Source organism: Scyliorhinus canicula, chromosome 11 (assembly GCF_902713615.1).
Source record: "Scyliorhinus canicula chromosome 11, sScyCan1.1, whole genome shotgun sequence".
NCBI lineage: Eukaryota > Metazoa > Chordata > Chondrichthyes > Carcharhiniformes > Scyliorhinidae > Scyliorhinus > Scyliorhinus canicula.
In genome coordinates, this window is record NC_052156.1 from 16,170,068 (window position 1) to 16,188,441 (window position 18,374).

At 50.0% G+C, this 18,374-nt stretch overlaps 1 protein-coding gene across 2 annotated transcripts in view; it reads right to left on the reverse strand.

Moving 5' to 3' along the window:
* Window positions 1-3,273, reverse strand: part of mon1a (MON1 secretory trafficking family member A) — a 38,458-nt gene extending 35,185 nt beyond the window's left edge. The window contains exons 1-2 of one of the 2 annotated variants that reach the window (XM_038812336.1): window positions 3,005-3,273; window positions 2,468-2,549 (exon numbers count right to left, since the gene is read on the reverse strand). The gene's annotated coding sequence lies outside the window, so the exon portion shown is untranslated. The remainder of the gene's footprint in view (window positions 1-2,467; window positions 2,550-3,004) is intronic. The other variant, XM_038812335.1, reaches the window with a different exon arrangement.
* Between the last annotated feature and the right edge of the window lie 15,101 nt (window positions 3,274-18,374).

Consider the following 18,374-nt stretch of genomic DNA (forward strand, 5'->3'; position numbering starts at 1 on the left):
GTCCTCTAATGACAGTGCCTATTGAGAGGGCGGCACGTTGGTTAGCACTGCTACCTCACGGCGCCGAGGACCCAGGTTCGATCCCGGCCCGGGTCACTGTCCTTGTGGACTTTGCACATTCTCCCCATGTCTGCGTGGGTCTTACCCCCACAACCCCAAAAGATGTGCAGGATAGGTGGATTTACCACGCTAAATAGCCCTTTAATTGGAAAAAAAAAATTGGGAATCTAAATTTATTTTAAAAAACAATGACTATTGGGCTCCTGACATTGTGTCTATTACCCATCGTATCTTATTCTTCTTTAAAATAATTTGATGCATTTGAACTAGGTTCATTCTTTGCTATTCTGCTCCGAAGGATGATGGTTAGATTTTGAAAACAGAAACATACGGAAGCACCAGTGACCTCCTCATTTAGTCTACAAATATACTTTCATACAATGCGAAACTCTAGTTTTTGGATACATGCTCATCATGTGACACACACACACAGTCACACACACAAAACACCTCCCAGCCCCCATGTGATTAACACTGCCATCTTCATGCAGATCAGAATATCGTAGCCAAAGGAGGGGTGGGCTGGTAAATGGAGTTATGTCACTGATCAGCCATGGTCTCATTGAGTGACAGGACAGTTCGAGGCTGTATGGCCTCCTCTTGTTCCTATGTTCCTACAAGAGAAAGGGTGCACGGATATTAAAAGGTCGGCTCATTGCACCATGGAACATGGTTGCTTGCTTTTCTTTTAAAAAGTGCAACAATTTTGTGCTGAAAACGATGAGAAGGATTTGAGCTAGAGGATAGGCAGAAACTGTTCCCAGTGGCAGGAGGGTCAGTAACCACATTTATAATAATTGGCAAAAAAAAAGCCGGGGAGAGATGAGTAATTTATTTACCTCATTGCGTTGTCATGGGGGATATGGCTGTGGTAATTTTACTAGACCAGCAATCCAGGGCCCGATGCTAATTCTGGGGCACAGGTTCAAATCCCTCCATCCCAGTTAAATTTATTTATTTTTAATCTGGAACCGAAAGCTCGCCTCAGTAAAAATGAAATGGTCATTGATTGTTGTAAAATAAAAAATCTATCTGATTCACGAATACCCTTTAGGGAAGGAAATCTGCCATCCTTATCCAGTCTGGCCTACATGTGACTCCAGACCCCACAGCAATGTGGTTGACTCTTAACTGCTCTCTTAAATGGCCGAGCACGCCACTCAATTCAAGGGCAGTTAGGGATGGGCAACAAATGCCCATCAGTGACACCAGCGTCCCAGGAGAGAATATATGTTTCCAAAATCCAGGAATGTGTTGTCTGAAAGGATCATTCAACAGTAACTTTCTTTAAGGAAGTGGATAATTACATAAAAAGGGAAAGAGCTAGGAGCAGTGAGACTTACTGGATGGCTCCTTCGAAGAGTCAATACTTTGATGATGGGCTGAATGGCCTCTTCTGTGCTGTACAATTTTACGACTTGAAAAGAGGATGGGAGTAGATTTCAGCCCTTGCCACCTGGGTAGAAATCTGTCAAAGAAGTGCACCCTTGCTATCTCAACAGAGTGAAAATCAGGCAAAAGCCTTTCTGAAGGCCTCGTTTTCAGGTTAGCTCTGCTGGCGAGACGGTTGCCATGTGGTTCTGCCAACAGCGTGGGGTTCAATCCCCGTTCTTGCTCAGGTAGACTTGGGGGGGGGGGGGGGGGCATCTCCTCATCCTGCTCTGTAGCAAAATAAGACCTTAAGGGCCCTCCCCAAAGACCAATGAAGATGCTACCTGGGGAAGAAGGCAAATTCAGGTTCTCAGCCGGAGCAGGGGAAGGTGAAAATCTATCCGCGGGCAGACTGTGTGACCAACCCTCTGAACCCTGCAGCGATGGTCATCCCACAGTGGCAGTTTGGCATGGGACTAAGTTACTGATCAATAACTGGAGTGCTGCCAAATAGAGTTCAGGTGCTTCCCTCTCAAAGGGGAAGTTGGTCGACTAAAAATATAACCCAGAAGGCAAACCACCCATGCGTGTCTGAAACTGGCAGCAGAGCAACATTGTACCCCTCCTCACCCTACCCCTATCTTTTTTTTTAAATTTAGAGTGCCCAATTAATTTTTTCCAATCAAGGGGCAATTTAGCGTGGCCAATCCACCTACCCTGCACATCTTTGTGTTGTGGGGGCGAAACCCACGCAAACACGGGGAGAATGTGCAAACTCCACACGGACAGTGACCCAGAGCCGGGATCGAACCTGGGACCTCGGCGCCGTGAGACAACAGTGCGAACCACTGCACCACAGTGCTGCCCGCTCCGCGACCCCATTTTCACCCCACTACCATCCCCCACCACTGCCCACACTTTCAGCTGGGGAATGGTGTGTGGCGGGGGAGAGGGGGAATGGAAAGTGAACAAACACTGAAATCAATACTAGGACTGAAGGAAGGAAGGACACTGCATCTTTCTTATCTTAACTCACCAACAACCTCTGTTCCAGCCACTGAGACAGCGTGGGTGAGGTGATCAGCTCTCGGTTCCTCTTTCCGACCTAAAACTGGCAGCTAAAGCGAGGAACACATGGTTTGATTATTTTGAATCGAAAATCCCAAATGCAGGCGATGTTCACCTAGCCCAATCCCAACCACCTCCTCTGGGTCTGCACTGACTCTCTCTGTCTCTCTCTCTCTCTCTGTCCTTCTCACATCTCTCATGCCGATTAACAGCAGGGGATTTGAAACAAAAACACAAAAGGCTGGTCTGTCAGCAGCTGGGATGCATTGTCTGCCCCCACACAGGGGAAGCTCATGCAGCGTTGAAGGTGCCCCCAATGACTGTACCTGGGAATTTGCCCCTGTACCATTCTGCTCCCACAGACAGTGCTAAAGCAGAGACGGAACCAACCCGGTAAATATCTACAGGGAACCTGTTTTATTTCGCACCCTGCTCATCATTAATCATTAATTGCTGATGATATCATTCACTGAAACAGACAATGCAGCCGGTTAGTGTCACAAACCTGCTTAATCTTCAGGCCTTTCTTTCTGCAGGTCCTGGCAGGCAGACAGGGCTGAGTTTTAGATGTGTTGCAGTTGGTTATCTTCTCTCGCAGTTCCTCGCTGTTTGGGTTTTTGGTGGGGGGGGGGTTCCTCTCTCTCTTTACAATGTGTGTGTGGCTGCCGTCCCCGCTCCTCCTCTGCGATCTGTCCAGAGTCCAGCAGGATGCCTCATTGCCTCTCGGAAACTTACTCCTTGCATCATAGAGGTCAAAGCCAGCTTTGGCAATGAGTCAAGAGCTGCTCTCCCTTCCCCCCTCGGCAGCAGCTTGCTGGGACTTGTAGTTCACAGTTAACCCCACAGCAGCAGTGGATCATTGGCCTCCCTCTCTATCGCTGAGCCAACCTGTGACCTTCAAACTGGCCATCAGGAAGCACCTTATTCCACACAATGGGTGCTAGAAATGGGGAATTCTTCCCCCCCCCCCCAGAGAGAGTTTATTTTTTTGTTTTCAATAAATTTAGAGTGCCCAATTATTTATTTATTTTTTTCCAATTAAGGGGCAATTTAGCATGGCCAATCCACCTAACCAGCACATATTTGGGTTGTGGGGGTGAAACCCACACAAACAGGGGGAGAATGTCCCACACGGACCCCGGGGCTAGGATTCGAACCCAGGCCCTCAGCGCCGCATTCCCAGTGCTAACCACTGCACTGCCGTGTTGCCCTTAGACAGTTTATTTCAACACTGAGGCCGATCAGGATGAGAATCCACTTAGCAGTGTCCTGGGCTTTATAAAGGAAGGAGTGGAGTACGAACAGGAGTTGCCAACTCTGATTCAATGTATTCCTTTTTAAAAAAATAATTTTTATTGAAAAATTTTGAATTTATACAACAACGACGAACCATAATAAAATACCAAAAATAACAATAATATTAGCAATCATAAACATTCGCCCCACCTCCATGAACAACACAGCATTTTAACAACAACGCAAATTAACACAATATTAAGTTCCATAATAGAAACTACAATAAGGAACACCCCCCTCCCCCCGGGTTGCTGCTGCTATTGACCAAAATACCTATCTTTGAGCCAGGAAGTCCAGAAAAGGCTGCCATCGTTTATAGAACCCTTGTATTGATCCTCTAAGGGCAAATTTGACCCTACCAATTTTATAAATCCCGCCATGTCACTGATCCAAGTCCCCACACTTGGGGGCCTCGCATCCTTCCACTGCAGCAAGATCCTTCGTCGGGCTACTAGGGACGCAAAGGCCAGGACACCGGCCTCTTTCGCCTCCTGCACTCCCGGCTCTACCGCAACTCCAAAAATCGCGAGTCCCCACCCTGGTTTGACCCTGGATCCAACCACCCTCGACACCGTCCCCGCCACCCCCTTCTAGAATTCTTCCAGTGCTGGGCATGCCCAGAACAAATGGGCGTGGTCCGCTGGACTCCCCGAACATCTGGTGCACCTGTCCTCACCCCCAAAGAACCTACTCATCCTAGTCCCGGACATGTGGGCCCGGTGCAGTACCTTAAATTGGATGAGACTAAGCCTCGCACATGAGGAGGAAGAGTTGACTCTCTCCAAGGCATCCGCCCAAGTCCCGTCCTCTATCTGCTCCCCAAGTTCCCCCTCCCATTTAGCCTTCAGCTCCTCCACTGACGACTCCTCCACCTCCTGCATTACCTTATAGATGTCAGACACCTTCCCCTCTCCGACCCACACCCCCGAAAGCACTCTGTCCATCGTCCCCTGCGAGGGCAGCAAAGGGAATCCCTCTACCTGTCGCCTAGCAAACGCCTTTACCTGCAGGTATCTGAACATGTTCCCTTGGGGAATCCCAAATTTATCTTCCAGTTCCCCCAGGCCCGCAAACCTCACGCCAATAAACAGGTCCCTCAATTTACTGATGCCCACCCTTTGCCACCCCCTAAATCCCCCATCCCTGTTCCCTGGGATGAACCGATGATTGCCACCCAATGGAGCCTCCATCGAGCCCCCTGTTTCCCCCCTATGCCGTCTCCACTGTCCCCAGATTCTTAGGGTCGCCGCCACCACCGAGCTCATGGTAAACCTCTTAGGGGAGAGCAGCAACGGCGCCGTTGCCATGGCACCCAGTCTCGTACTTCTACATGTCGCCATCTCCATTCTTTTCCACGCTGCCCCTCCCCCCTCCATCACCCATTTACGCACTATTGACACATTGGCCGCCCAATAGTACCCCAAAAGGTTGGGCAGCGCCAGCCCGCCTCTATCCCTCCCTCGCTCCAGGAACACCCTCTTCACTCTCGGAGTCCCATGTGCCCACACAAAGCTCAAAATACTGCTAGTCACTCTCCTAAAGAAGGCCCTGGGGATAAAGATGGGCAGGCACTGAAAGAGGAACAAGAACCTCGGAAGCACCGTCATTTTGACGGACTGTACCCTCCCCGCCAACGACAATGGCAGCATGTTCCACCTCTTGAACTCCTCCTCCATCTGATCTACAAGTCTGGTGAAATTATGTTTCAGGTAGGGAGCCTACCAATTCCTTCCTCCTGGTCTCCAGGGTGCACCACAAACACCTCACTCTTGCCTAAATTTAGTTTATAACCTGAAAAGTTCCCAAACTCAGCTAACAGCCCCATCACCCCCGGCATCCCTCCCACCGGGTCCGCCACATACAGTAACAGGTCATCGGCATACAACGACACCCTATGTTCCTCCCCACCTCGCACCTCTCCACCTCTCTGAATCCCTCAACGCCATCGCCAGCGGCTCGATTGCCAGTGCAAACAACAAGGGGGACAGGGGGCAACCCTGCCTGGTCCCTCGGTAAAGCCGGAAGTACTCCGACCTCCTCCCATTCGTGGCCACGCACGCCATCGGGGCCTCATATAGCAGCCTTACCCATCTAATAAACCCTTCACCAAATCTAAACCTCTCCAACACCTCCCATAAGTACCCCCACTCCACTCTATCGAAGGCCTTCTCCGCATCCAGCGCCACCACTATCTCTGCCTCCCCTCAATCACCGGCATCATGATGACATTCAACAATCTCCGCACATTCGTGTTCAGCTGCCTTCCCTTCACAAAACCTGTCTGGTCCTCGTGTACGACCCCTGGCACACAGTCCTCTATCCTGGTGGCCAGGATTTTTGCCAGCACCTTGGCATCTACGTTGAGGAGAGATACGGGCCTGTATGAACCACACTGCTGGGGGTCCTTGTCCCTCTTTAAAATTAACGAGATCAGCTCCTGCGACATCATCGGGGGCAAAGTCCCCCATTCCCACACTTCATTAAGTGTCCGCACCAGCAAGGGGCCCACTAGGTCCACAAACTTTTAATAAAATTCCACCGGGAACCCATCCAGCCCCGGTGCCTTCCCTGACTGCATCTGCCCGATCCCCTTAACTAGCTCCTCCAGCTCAATCGGCGCACCCAACCCCTCCACCTTCTCCTCCTGCACCTTCGGGAAAGAAAGCCCGTCGAGGAACCTCTCCATTCCCCTCCTCTCCCCCGTTGGCTCCAACTGGTACAGTTCCCCGTAAAAGTCCTTGAAGACCTCATTCACCTCTACCCCCTTCCGCACCACATTCCCACTCTTGTCTCTCACTCCAGCAATTTCCTTAGCCGCATCCCGCTTGCGGAGCTGATGAGCCAGCATCCTACTTGCCTTTTCACCACGTTCGTACACTGCCCCTTGTGCCTTCCTCCACTGTGCCTCCGCCTTTCTAGTGGTCAGCAAATCAAATTTAGCCTGCAGGCTGCGCCTCTCCCCCAACAGTCCCTCCTCTGGTGCCTCTGCGTACCTCCTGTCTACCTCCAGCATCTTTCCCACCAGTCTATCCCTCTCACTCCTCTCGCTCCTCTCCCTGTGTGCCCAGATGGATATCAGCTCCCCACGAATCACTGCCTTCAGGGCTTCCCAGACCACCCCCACCTGAACCTCCCCCGTATCATTCACCTCGAGGTACCCCTCAATACTTGCCCGGACCCTCCTACACACCTCCTCCTCCGCCAACAACCCCACATCCAACCGCCACAATGGGCGCTGGTCCCGCACCTCCCCCATCTCCAACTCTATCCAATGCGGAGCGTGGTCGGAGATTGCAATGGCCTAATACTCGGCCTCCTCCACTCTCGGAATCAGTCCCCTACTCACCACGAAAAAGTCTATCCGAGAGTAGACCCTATGTACGTGGGAGAAGAAAGAGTACTCCCGTGCCCTCGGCCTCACAAACCTCCATGGATCCACCCCACCCATCTGGTCCATAAACCCTCTCAGTACCTTGGCCGCCGCCGGCCTCCTACCCGTCCTAGGGCTGGACCGATCCAGTGAAGGATCCAACACTGTATTGAAGTGTCCCCCCCCCCCCCCCCAATTTGGGGCATACACACTAGCAAGTACCACCTTCTCTCCTTGTGGCCTGCCCCTAACCATAACATACTTACCCCCCTTATCCGCCACCACCTCCGATGCCTCAAAAAACACATTTTTCCCCGCCAGAATCGCCACTCCCCAGTTCTTCACATCCAACCCAGAGTGGAAAACCTGCCCCACCCATCCTTTCCTCAGGCGGACCTGGTCCGCCACCTGGGTCTCCTGAAGCATTGCCACATCTGCCTTTAGCCCCTTCAGATGAGCAAGTACCCTCGACCCATTCAATCCTCTCGCATTCCAGGTGACCAACCGAATCAGAGGGCGTCCCGCCCCCCTCCCCCGTCGACTAGCCATAGCCCGTCGACTGCCCGCCCCAGGCCAGCACCCCCTGCCTGACCCAGTCCCCACAGCGACAACACCTCACCTCTGTCCCCCCAGCCCCCACCAGCTCCTTCCTGACCCTACCAGCAGCAACCCGGTATTCCCCTTTCCCCCCCTCCCTTCCCCCCCAGGCTAGGAACCCTCCTAGCCGCGAACCGTCCTCCATTGTACTTCCGTGGGTCAGCTAACTTCTGCTGACCCCGGAAACTCCCGCCAATAACCCGACCCCTCCCAAAGTGGGATCATCCCCCAATCTATCCCTCCTCCAGGCACCTCTCCAGCGCGGGGAAGAGCCAGTTAAGGCCCCGCCTCCCCCGTCATCATCTCCACCCCCCAGCGCCGCAGCGCGGGAAACCAGAGGAAGGCCCGCTCTTTCGCACTGCCCCACCACACCTTTCTTACGCAGCTCCCAAATACCAGCCCCACTCCATACCCCCAACCCGACATAGAATACAACAAACTCCCCCAACCCTCCCCGGAAGATAAAAAACTCAAACACTGCCCCACTGCAAAAAAAAACATAACAGAACAACACCCCCATAAATAACCATATCAAAATTGCAAAGTACAAAAAAAGAGAACACAGCAACAGCAGAAACCAGCAATAAAGTATTACAACCGACCCCGCAACCCCCAACCCCTAGTTCAAGTCCAGTTTCTCCGTCCGCACGAAGGCCCACGCCTTCTCCGGAGAATCAAAATAATAATGCCGGTCGAATAAGTTACCCACAGGGGCGTAGGCTGCAACATTCCGAACTTTATCTTTTTCTTGTAAAGCACCTCTTTCGTCCGATTAAACCCGGACCGCCGCATAGCCACCTCCGCACTCCAATCCTGGTAGATCCGTACTACCCCGTTCTCCCAATTGCTGCTCTTCACCTTCTTGGCCCAGCGCAGCACACACTCCCGATCACTGAACCGGTGGAACCTCACCAGCACCGCAAGCGGGGGTTCATTCTCCTTAGGCCTCCTGGCCAGTACTCTGTGTGCTCCCTCCAGCTCCAAGGGCAAATGGAAAGACCCGGCCCCCACTAGCGAGTTCAGCATCGTAGCCACGTAGGTTGTCAGGTCCGACCCCTCCAGCCCCTCTGCAAGGCCCAAGATCCGCAGATGTTTCCGCCTCATGAGGTGATCAAGCTCCTTGAAGCGTTCCTGCCACTTCTTGTGGTGTGCCTCGTGTCCCTCCACCTTACTCACGAGGATCCCGGCCTCCTCCTCTCATTCAGTGGCCTGCGTCTGCAACTCTTTGATGGCAGCACCTCGGGTCGTCTGAATCTCCGAGAGCCTTCTGTTCGTTTCCTGCAGAGAGCTCAGTACCTCAGCCTTGAAGTCTGCAAAACAGCGCAGGAGAGCAGCTTGTTGCTCCAGGGCCCACTGCTTCCACTCCTCTGGAGCTCCGCCGGCCGCCATCTTGGATTCCTTCCCCTGTTTTTTCTGGGGAGCTGCTGCTGTTTTATCCCCCTTTCCACTCCAAGTTCCAGTCATGGACTGAGGGGAAAGTCAATCAGCACACCTTCTCCCACCGGGAGACGTCGAAAAATTTCCGTTTTGGGCTCTAAAAAGAGCCGAAAAGTCCGTTTAAAACGGGAGCTCCCAAATGTGCGGCTTCCTACATCATCGCCGCCACCGGAAGTCCCTCCGATTCAATGCATTCCTGGAGGTTTCATCACAAAGGGATTTTCACAGTAAATTCATCGCAGTGTTAATGTAAGCCTACTTGTGACAATAAAGATTATTATTATCAAGGTGTGCCCCACACTCCAGCCATTAGTTGGCCAACACATCCATCCGTGTGACGCTTTGCCTTCCTACAGCTAATTAGAAAGCAAAAAATACACATTATGCTATTGGATGCTGGTTGACAGCTTTCCTGTCCAATTTTCAATATTTGTATGCCTGGTAAAGAGAAATAAGACCATAGGAACAGGAGTAGGCCATTCGGCCCCTCAAACCTTCTCCGCCATTCAATAGGATCATGGCTGATCCAACATGGGCTGCACAGTAGCACAATAGTTAGCACTGTTGCTTCACAGCATCAGAGCCCAAGGTTCCATTCCCAGCTTGGGTCACCGTCTGTGCGGAATCTGCACTTTCTCCCCATGTCTGCGTGGGTTTCCTCTGGTTTCTTCCCACAAGTCCCGAAAGACATGCTGAAACTGTAATTTGAACATTCTGAATTCTCTCTCTCAAACATACGGCGAAGTGTGGTGACTATGGGATTTTCACAGCAGTTTCATTGCGGTGTTAATGTAAGCCTATGTTTAACAATAATAAAGATTATTATTATTCCTCACGTCCACTTTCCTGCCCTTTCCCCTTAATCCTTGATTCCTGTGGTTAATGAGATTCACATGGTGTTATAAGTTACCAATTTTACTCTGTTCCCATTGTATATACGTACCGATATTGTAAGTGCAGTTGCACTACCTGACCACCAGGGGTGTAGCTCTGGGAGTACGCGAGAGTTTGTACTGGGCTCCCCCCTTGGCTCCGCCCAGAATTCCTCCCCTGGAGCTGCTGTATAAAGATCCGTGCCACAGAGTCAGCTAGCCAGTTCATCGAAAGTTCAACGGCGAACAGGCTGGCTCTGTGTTCAATCTTGTTCAATGTCCCGATTATTTTTCTGGAGGGTTGCGCACGACAGTGTCCTGGAAATTGATCTTCAATTCCCGGAACCACCAGGCCAATCCTGGAGTGTTGGCAACCCTAAGTACAAAAGCTAGCCAGTTATGGTAACCTTTGGACAACACTCACTCACCCTCAACAAGAGTAGCTCAGGTGGCTGAACAGCTGGCTCGTGATGCGGGACGATGCCAACAGCGCGGGTTCAATTCCCGTACCGGCTGAAGTTATTCATGAAGGCCTCGCCTTCTCAACCATATCCCTCGCCTGAGATGTGGTGACCCTCAAGTTAAATCACAACCAGGCAGCCCACTCTCTAAAAGGGGAGAGCAGCCTCTGTAAATGAGAATTGGTTCCCAATTAACCCAAAATAAAGGGGAACTTAAATAAATAACGCTGGGGTTGTTCTCTCTGGAGAATAGAAGGTGATGGGGATTTGGTGGAGGTGTTCAATATCATGACGGGTTTAGGCAGATAGACAGAGAGAAACTGTTCCCACTGACAAGGGTCAAGAACCAGGGGACTCCGATTTACCATTAACAAAAACCCACCTACCCTACACACCTTTGGGTTATGAGGGTGAAACCCACACAAACACGGGGAGAATGTGTATACTCCACACGGACAGTGACCCAGAGCCAGGATCGAACCTGGGACCTTGGTGCCGTGAGGCAGCAATGTGCCACCGTGCTGCCGTACCCTCCATATTGTTGAGCAGCACAACCACTGTGCTTGAACCAATCTGGCAACTCCAGACTGGGCAACCATGAGGCAATGTGGGCCATAAGCAGCAGCAGAATTGTACTATACCACAATCTGTAACCTCATGGCCTGGCATGTCGCCCACTCTATCACTGCCACCAAGCCAGTGGATCAACGAGGAGTGGAGGAGGGAATGCCAGGAGCAGCACTGGGCATACCTATAAATGTGGTAGCAATCTGGTAAGCTGCAACACAGGACTACTTGTGCGCCAAACAGCATAAGCAGCAAGTGATAGACAGAGATAGGCGATCCCATAACCAGCACTGAAGGTGGCACGGTGATTAGCACTGCTGCCTCAGAAATCTGAGGACCTGGGTTCGATCTTAGCCCCAGGTCACTGTCTGTGTGGAGTTTGCACATTCTCCATGTGCCTGTCTGGGTCTCACCCCAACAATCCAAAAGATGTGGCGGATAGGTGGGTTGGCCACACTAAATTGCCCTTTAATTGGGAAAAAAGTAATTGGGGACTTTAAATTTAAGAAAACCCAGCAGACCTGCAGCCCAGCCACATTCAGTGATAAATGGTGGAGGACGGGATGGCACAGTGGTTAGCACTGATGCCTCACAGCGCCAGGGAGCCGTGTTCAATTTCGGCTTTGGATTACTTTTCATTTTCTCCCCGTGTCCGCATAGATTTCCTCCAAGTGCTCCGGTTTTCTCCCACAGTCCAAAGACGTGTTGTTGCTCGTTATGCTTTCCCTTAATTTGCTCTGTTTTAATTACCTTTGCTCAAGAATCGCCAGGTATCTTTCAGATACCACCACAAGGTTCAATGCCGAATACTGATCAATGACTCGATACACCAGTTAGTAAGTTTGAAATCAATGCACATTTATTTACACACACAGTCAATTATTACTCATGCACAAACTCTACTCGCTAATCTACAACTACTACTAAAAGCCTATACTTAGCTTCGGGGGCCCACTCAGTCAGAGGAACAGTGGCCGTTGTCCGGTTCTGATACTGCTGGCTTCGAACTGGTATAGAATAGTAACTAGGAGCGCCTATCTCGTAGCGTGCGTTGACCTTAGACTTACTTGGCTGGTGCTTGGTGGGCCTCTCGTCGCTGAGAGCCAAAGGCCAAGGTGAAGGTGAAGATGGAGAAAATAAGAGAGCGAACTGACCTTGGGGACTCTGTTTTATCGCCCCCATTGGTTTCACGCCCTTCAGGGTGGACCCTGGACTTGGTCCCAATTAATTGAACCACGTCCCAATCGTTTGTATCGATTCTCTCCAATAACGGGGTCGTTCCCCAATCGCTGGGCGGGCTCTAGGTAACCATTGGCCTGCCTTTGTTTTAGTCTCCACTGGCGCCGGGGAGTCTGTCCTGGTACCGATTGTTTCAATGTTTCTTTTTGTCCCCGGACATAGCTCATTACTATGCTAATGGCTTGCAGTTTCAGTTCTGTCTGGGCTCTGCAAGTTCCAATCCACAGGAAACCTTGTGCCTATTTGTTTTCCTAGTGCTGTCCATTTTTCCCTGCAATCTTTGCGAGTATCCATTTTGGAATCGGGGCGTGGCCACCCCAGGTGGCTACAGTGTGGGTTAGGTGTATTGGCCATGTTAAATTGCCCCTTGTAAAAAGAAAGTGAATGGTGGAGGATAATTAAACAGCTCACTGGAGGAAGAGACTCCCATCCTCAATGCTGGGGAAGCCCAGCACATCAGTGCAAAAGTTACGGCTGAAGCATTTGTGTGGATGACACATGCACAGTATCACAGATGCCAGTCTTCAGCCAATTTGATTCACTCCATGTGATATTGTAGCCAATTCGCACCGGAGACGCCAAAAATGTAGCTCTTTTTAACTGGATACTGATATGACAGTTATTAATGATGATATTGCTTTTCAGAGACGACAGATATCAAATGGTATCACCACAAGGTCCTTACCGATCAAAGACCCAACAACCAGTTAGTTAGTTCAAGTTCAATTATAGTTTATTTACACACAAGAATTACTTCGACATGCAACATAAAACACGACAAGCTAAAATACACCGAACACTACACCAACCTGTACTTAACTTCAGGCACCCGGCTTTATGCAGAGGAACAAGGCCTTTGTTCGGATCTTGCGTGGCTGGGTCTGGAGAAGTGACTTCGTTTCTGCTGGGCTCATCCATCTGGTACCGATCGTTGATCTTGAACTTGTCTTCTGTCATGATGCTACACTTGATTTTAGGCGTAGGTTGGGGCCAAGAGAGACCGAGCGCCGGGACCAAGACATGACAGTGTCTCTCTTTATCCTTCTGGGTTTTTGCGCCCCTTAGCCTTAGACCCAATAATTCGGCAGGCTTTGATTACTGCCTTCTATTTTGGCCAATAGAGGGCCGTGTGCCTTGATGGCGGGGCGTATCCTGAGCGGTCATTGACCTTGGCTTTTAGGGCTCCCTGAGCAAAGGGAGTGGCGCCGATGAGTCTGTTTCTCTATCTGTTACCTGAGTACAGGTCTTTTGTTCTGGGGAAATGGGCCATTATAATGCAAAGTAGCTGGGGGTTTCAATAGTGCCTAGTTATCTGAGTTGCCAATATACATAAGCTCTGAGCGTCTGAGTCCTGGGTTGACCATATTTCCCATGGTCCTTTGCAGGTGGCCATATTTCCCAGGATCCTTTGTAAATGGCCATCCCAGATGGCCACAATATCAAGAAATGGCTGAAGGCGGGCAGCACGGTGGCGCAGTCGGTTAGCCCTGTTGCCTCACGGCGCTGAGGACCCGGGTTCGAATCCCGGCCCTGGGTCACTGTTCGTGGGGAGTTTCCACATTCTCCCTGTGTTTGCGTGGGTTTCGCCCCCACATCTCAAAGATGTGCAGGATGGGTGGATTGGCCCCTTAATTGGAAAATATTAATTCGGCACACTAAATTTTTTTTTAAAGAAAGAAATGGCTGAAGGCACTGGATACTGCAAAGGTTTTGGGCCGTGACAATATTCCAACAATAGTACAGAAGACATGTACTCCAAAACTGGCTGCACCCTTAGCCAAGCTGTTCCAGCTGTTCTACGTAGGGACATAGAATCCCTACAATGTAGAAGGAGGCCATTCGCCCATCAGGTCTACACCGACCTTCTGAAAGAACATCCTACCTCGGCCAACTCCCCTGCCCTATCCCTGTAACCCCACCAAACCTGCCCATCTTTGGACTGTGGGAGGAAACCGGAGTACCCAGACGAAACCCATGCAGATAAGGGGAGAACATGCAGACTCCACACAGTCACACAAGGCCGGAATTGAACCCGGGTCCCTGGCGCTGTGAGGCAGCTATACCACCGTGCCGCCCCCTTCAGTCCTTGAACCCTTCAACTCGAAAATGGCTTTTTAATCATTCCTGATGCCTCCTCCTTGATATCAACTCTTTAATTAAACCAGTGTCAGCAACTGACTCCCCAAGATTCATTGTACTATGTATAATTACAGTACATTGTTTTTTTGTGAATGTCCTGTGCTTGCCTGGGTGCTTGTATGCAATGTTGTTCTGAACAATTGTTTCGATTGTTAGGGCCAAAAGGTTAATTTGAAATTATCATAGACGTCATTATTACATGTACGACAGAAATAAATTAAAATAGCAGCCAGACAGAAATATTCAGAAGGTTGTGATGACAACTCACCAAATTAATACTTCATAATGACATAAAGAACTTTTAGTTACTGTCAATTTTTGAAGAGACAACAGTTTGGTAAGTACTGTACAAATAAGTTTTTAAGTTGTTGTAAAGATTTACACTGAGCCTATGTGAAGGGAGCTCAGGTTTTTACATTATTTATTATTATTTTTACATCCTTTCCCTTATTTAAAGCTTTCCCATTGTCATGTTGTGTCTCTGGTAAAGATGGCAGGCACGTCCATTCTAGGTTCCTGCTTATCATAGAATTTACAGTACAGAAGGAGGCCATTCGGCCCATCGAGTCTGCACCAGCCCTCGGAAAGAGCACCCTACTTAAACCCACACCTCCACCCTCTCACCATACCCCAGTACACCTACCTTTTTGAACACTATGGGGCAATTTAGAGTTTAGTATGGCCAATTCACCTAACCTGCATATCTTTGGATTGTGGGAGGAAACCGGAGCACCCGGAGGGAACCCACGTCAACACGGGGAGAAAGTGCAAACTCGACACAAGCAATCACCCGAAGCAGGGATTGAACCTGTTTCCCTGGAGCTGTGAGGCAGCAGTACTTTTTTTTTTATAAATGTTTTTTTATTGAGTTTTCATATTTTATATATGACAAATTACAAGTTATTAGAGAGAGAGAAAAAAAAAGGAAAACACAAAAATTTAACATGAATATTTACAGGTAAGCATCTTCATAACAATAATTGTGGCCGCCCCCTTTAGCCAGCATACATATTTTACATTCCCCAATATGGCCGAGGCACATGTTTATAGGCATTTATTTATAGTTTGGTTTTGGGCCTTGGCTTGCCATCAAACCCCATACCGAGCCCGTAGCCCCCCCCCCCCCCCCTCCCCCCGGCTACCTTCCCCCGATTCCCGTCCATTTTCCCCTGGTTCTTGGCCACCCGACTATTCTTCCTCATGTACGTTGGCCACAAACAGGTCCCGGAACAGTTGCATGAATGGCTCCCACGTTCTGTGGAAGCCGTCGTCCGACCCTCGGATGGCGAATTTGATTTTCTCCATTTGGAGAGATTCCGAGAGGTCGGACAGCCAGTCTGCAGCTCTGGGTGGTGCTGCTGACCGCCAGCCAAACAGGATTCTACGGCGGGCAATCAGGGAGGCAAAGGCAAGGGCGTCCGCCCTCCTCCCCAGGAATAGATCTGGCTGGTCTGAAACCCCGAAGACCGCCACTATCGGGCATGGCTCCTTTTTTTAAAAATAAATTTAGATTACCCAATTATTTTTTCCAATTAAGGGGCAATTTAGCGTGGCCAATCCACCTATCTGCACATTTTTTGGGTTGTGGGGGCGAAACCCACGTAAGCACGGGGAGAATGTGCAAACTCCACACGGACAGTGACCCAGAGCCGGGATCGAACCTGGGACCTCAGCGCCGTGAGGCAGCAGTACTAACCACTGTGCCACCGTGCCATCCCTTATGCTGTTCAATGAGCAGTATTACATGTTTAAATATTGAGTCCCGGACACTGATGTGGCTTATCCTGTCACAGAGCGCAATACTGTCCTCCCCACTTATTCAAATCCCTCCATGACTTTGCCTTGCTCTGTAATCCCTTCCAACCCAACAACCCTCCAGATTCTTCTCCTATTCTGGCCTCTTGAGCATCCCCAATTTTAATCACTCCATCATTGGCATCCCTGCTTCCAAGACCCTGGGCACTGGAATTATTTCTTATTAATTTACAAGATGAAGTTGTCACTGGCAAAGCCAACATTTATTGGCCATCCCTAATTGCTCTTGAGAAGGTGGTGGTGAGCTGCCTTCTTGAACCTCAGCAGTCCCCCTGATGTAGGTACACCCACAGTGCTGTTAGGGAGGGAGTTTCAGGGAATTGACGCAGCAACAGTTAAGGACCAGCGATATGTTTCCAAGTCAGGACGGTGCGTGACTTGGACGGGAACTTGCAGCGGGTGGTGTTCCCATATGTCTGCTACCCTTTGTCCTTCCAGCTGGTCGGTAGTGGAGGGAGTGAATGTTTGTGATCGGGGTGCCAATGAAGTGGGCAGTTTTGTTCTTCCCTGAACATCTTTAGAACAGTAAAGCGCAGAACAGGCCCTTCGGCCCTCGATGTTGTGCCGAGCAATGATCACCCTACTTAAACCCACATACCCGTAACCCAACAATCCCCCCATTAACCTTACACTACGGGCAATTTAGCATGGCCAATCCACCTAACCCGCACATCTTTGGACTGTGGGAGGAAACCGGAGCACCCGGAGGAAACCCACGCACACACGGGGAGGACGTGCAGACTCCACACAGACAGTGACCCAGCCGGGAACCGAACCTGGGACCTGGGACCCTGGAGCTGTGAAGCATTGATGCTAACCACCATGCTACCGCGAGGCCCCACGGTACCCTACAGCTCCCTTTTCTCCTTTAAGCATTCCATAAAACCTATCTCCTTCTTCAAGCGTTTCAACCGTTTTCCTGACTATTTTTTATCTCATCCAAGTTCCCCTTATGTGTTTCAGGACAGTTGGTGTCAATAGACTGCAATTATCTGAGTTATCATATTAAACTTGACATGTACAGTTTTCATTTGTATGCTTTTTCTTTTTTTTTAATGAATTTAGTGTACCCGATTATTTTTTTCCAATTATGGGGCAATTTAGCGTGGCCAATCCACCTACCTACATCTTTGGGTTGTGAGGGTGAAACCCACATAGACACGGGGAGAATGTGCAAACTCCACACGGACAGTGACCCAGAACCGAGATCGAACCTGTGACCGCGGCGCCGTGAGGCAGCAATGCTAACCACTGCACCATCCTGCTGCCCTGTTCATTTGTATGCTGACGACACCCAGCTCTCAACTCCTCCACTGTTGCTAAATTAGCAAACGACTTCCAAGAAAATATTGATATGACTGAACCAATTGTTTTCAATCCCTGTTCCTAATTCCATTCCCCAGCTATTGCCTCTGATCCCTCTCCGTGGCAACTGTCTGAGGCTAAACCAATCTGTTCACAACTTTGGTGTCATATTTGATCCAGAAATGCACCATCTCTAAGATCACTTTTATCCACCTCCATAACATATACAGATTTTGCTCCTGCCTTAGCTCAAATGGTGCTGAATTAATGCCTTTGTGGCTGATGAGACCATCAATTCACTAGACACGTGCTTTGAGATATGAACAGTGGTTTTAATCTGCTTACTACAGAGCCAGCCTGTTACCCGTTGAACTCTCGATGAACTGGTCGGCTGGCTCTGGGCATCGATATTTATACAGCAGTCCAGGGGGAGGAGCCGTGGGCGGAGCCAAGGGTGGAGCCTTGTACAAACTCCTAAGCATTCCCAGAGCTACTCCCCCTAGTGGTCGGGCAACGCAACTGCGCTTACAATCGTACGGTCTCATATATATATATCACAGTGTGAAGTACAGTTACATTCGCCACAGTGGCCTCAAGACTTGAGTATTCCAACACTCCTGGCTGACCTCCCACATTCTAACCTTTGCAAACCCAAGGACATGCTACCTTTGTCCTAAATTGCATCGAGTCCCGTGTTCACTGATCAACATTGGCTTTCAGTCAAGGAATGTCTTGATTTTAAAATTCTCCATCCTGCTTTCAAATCCGTCTTATGTC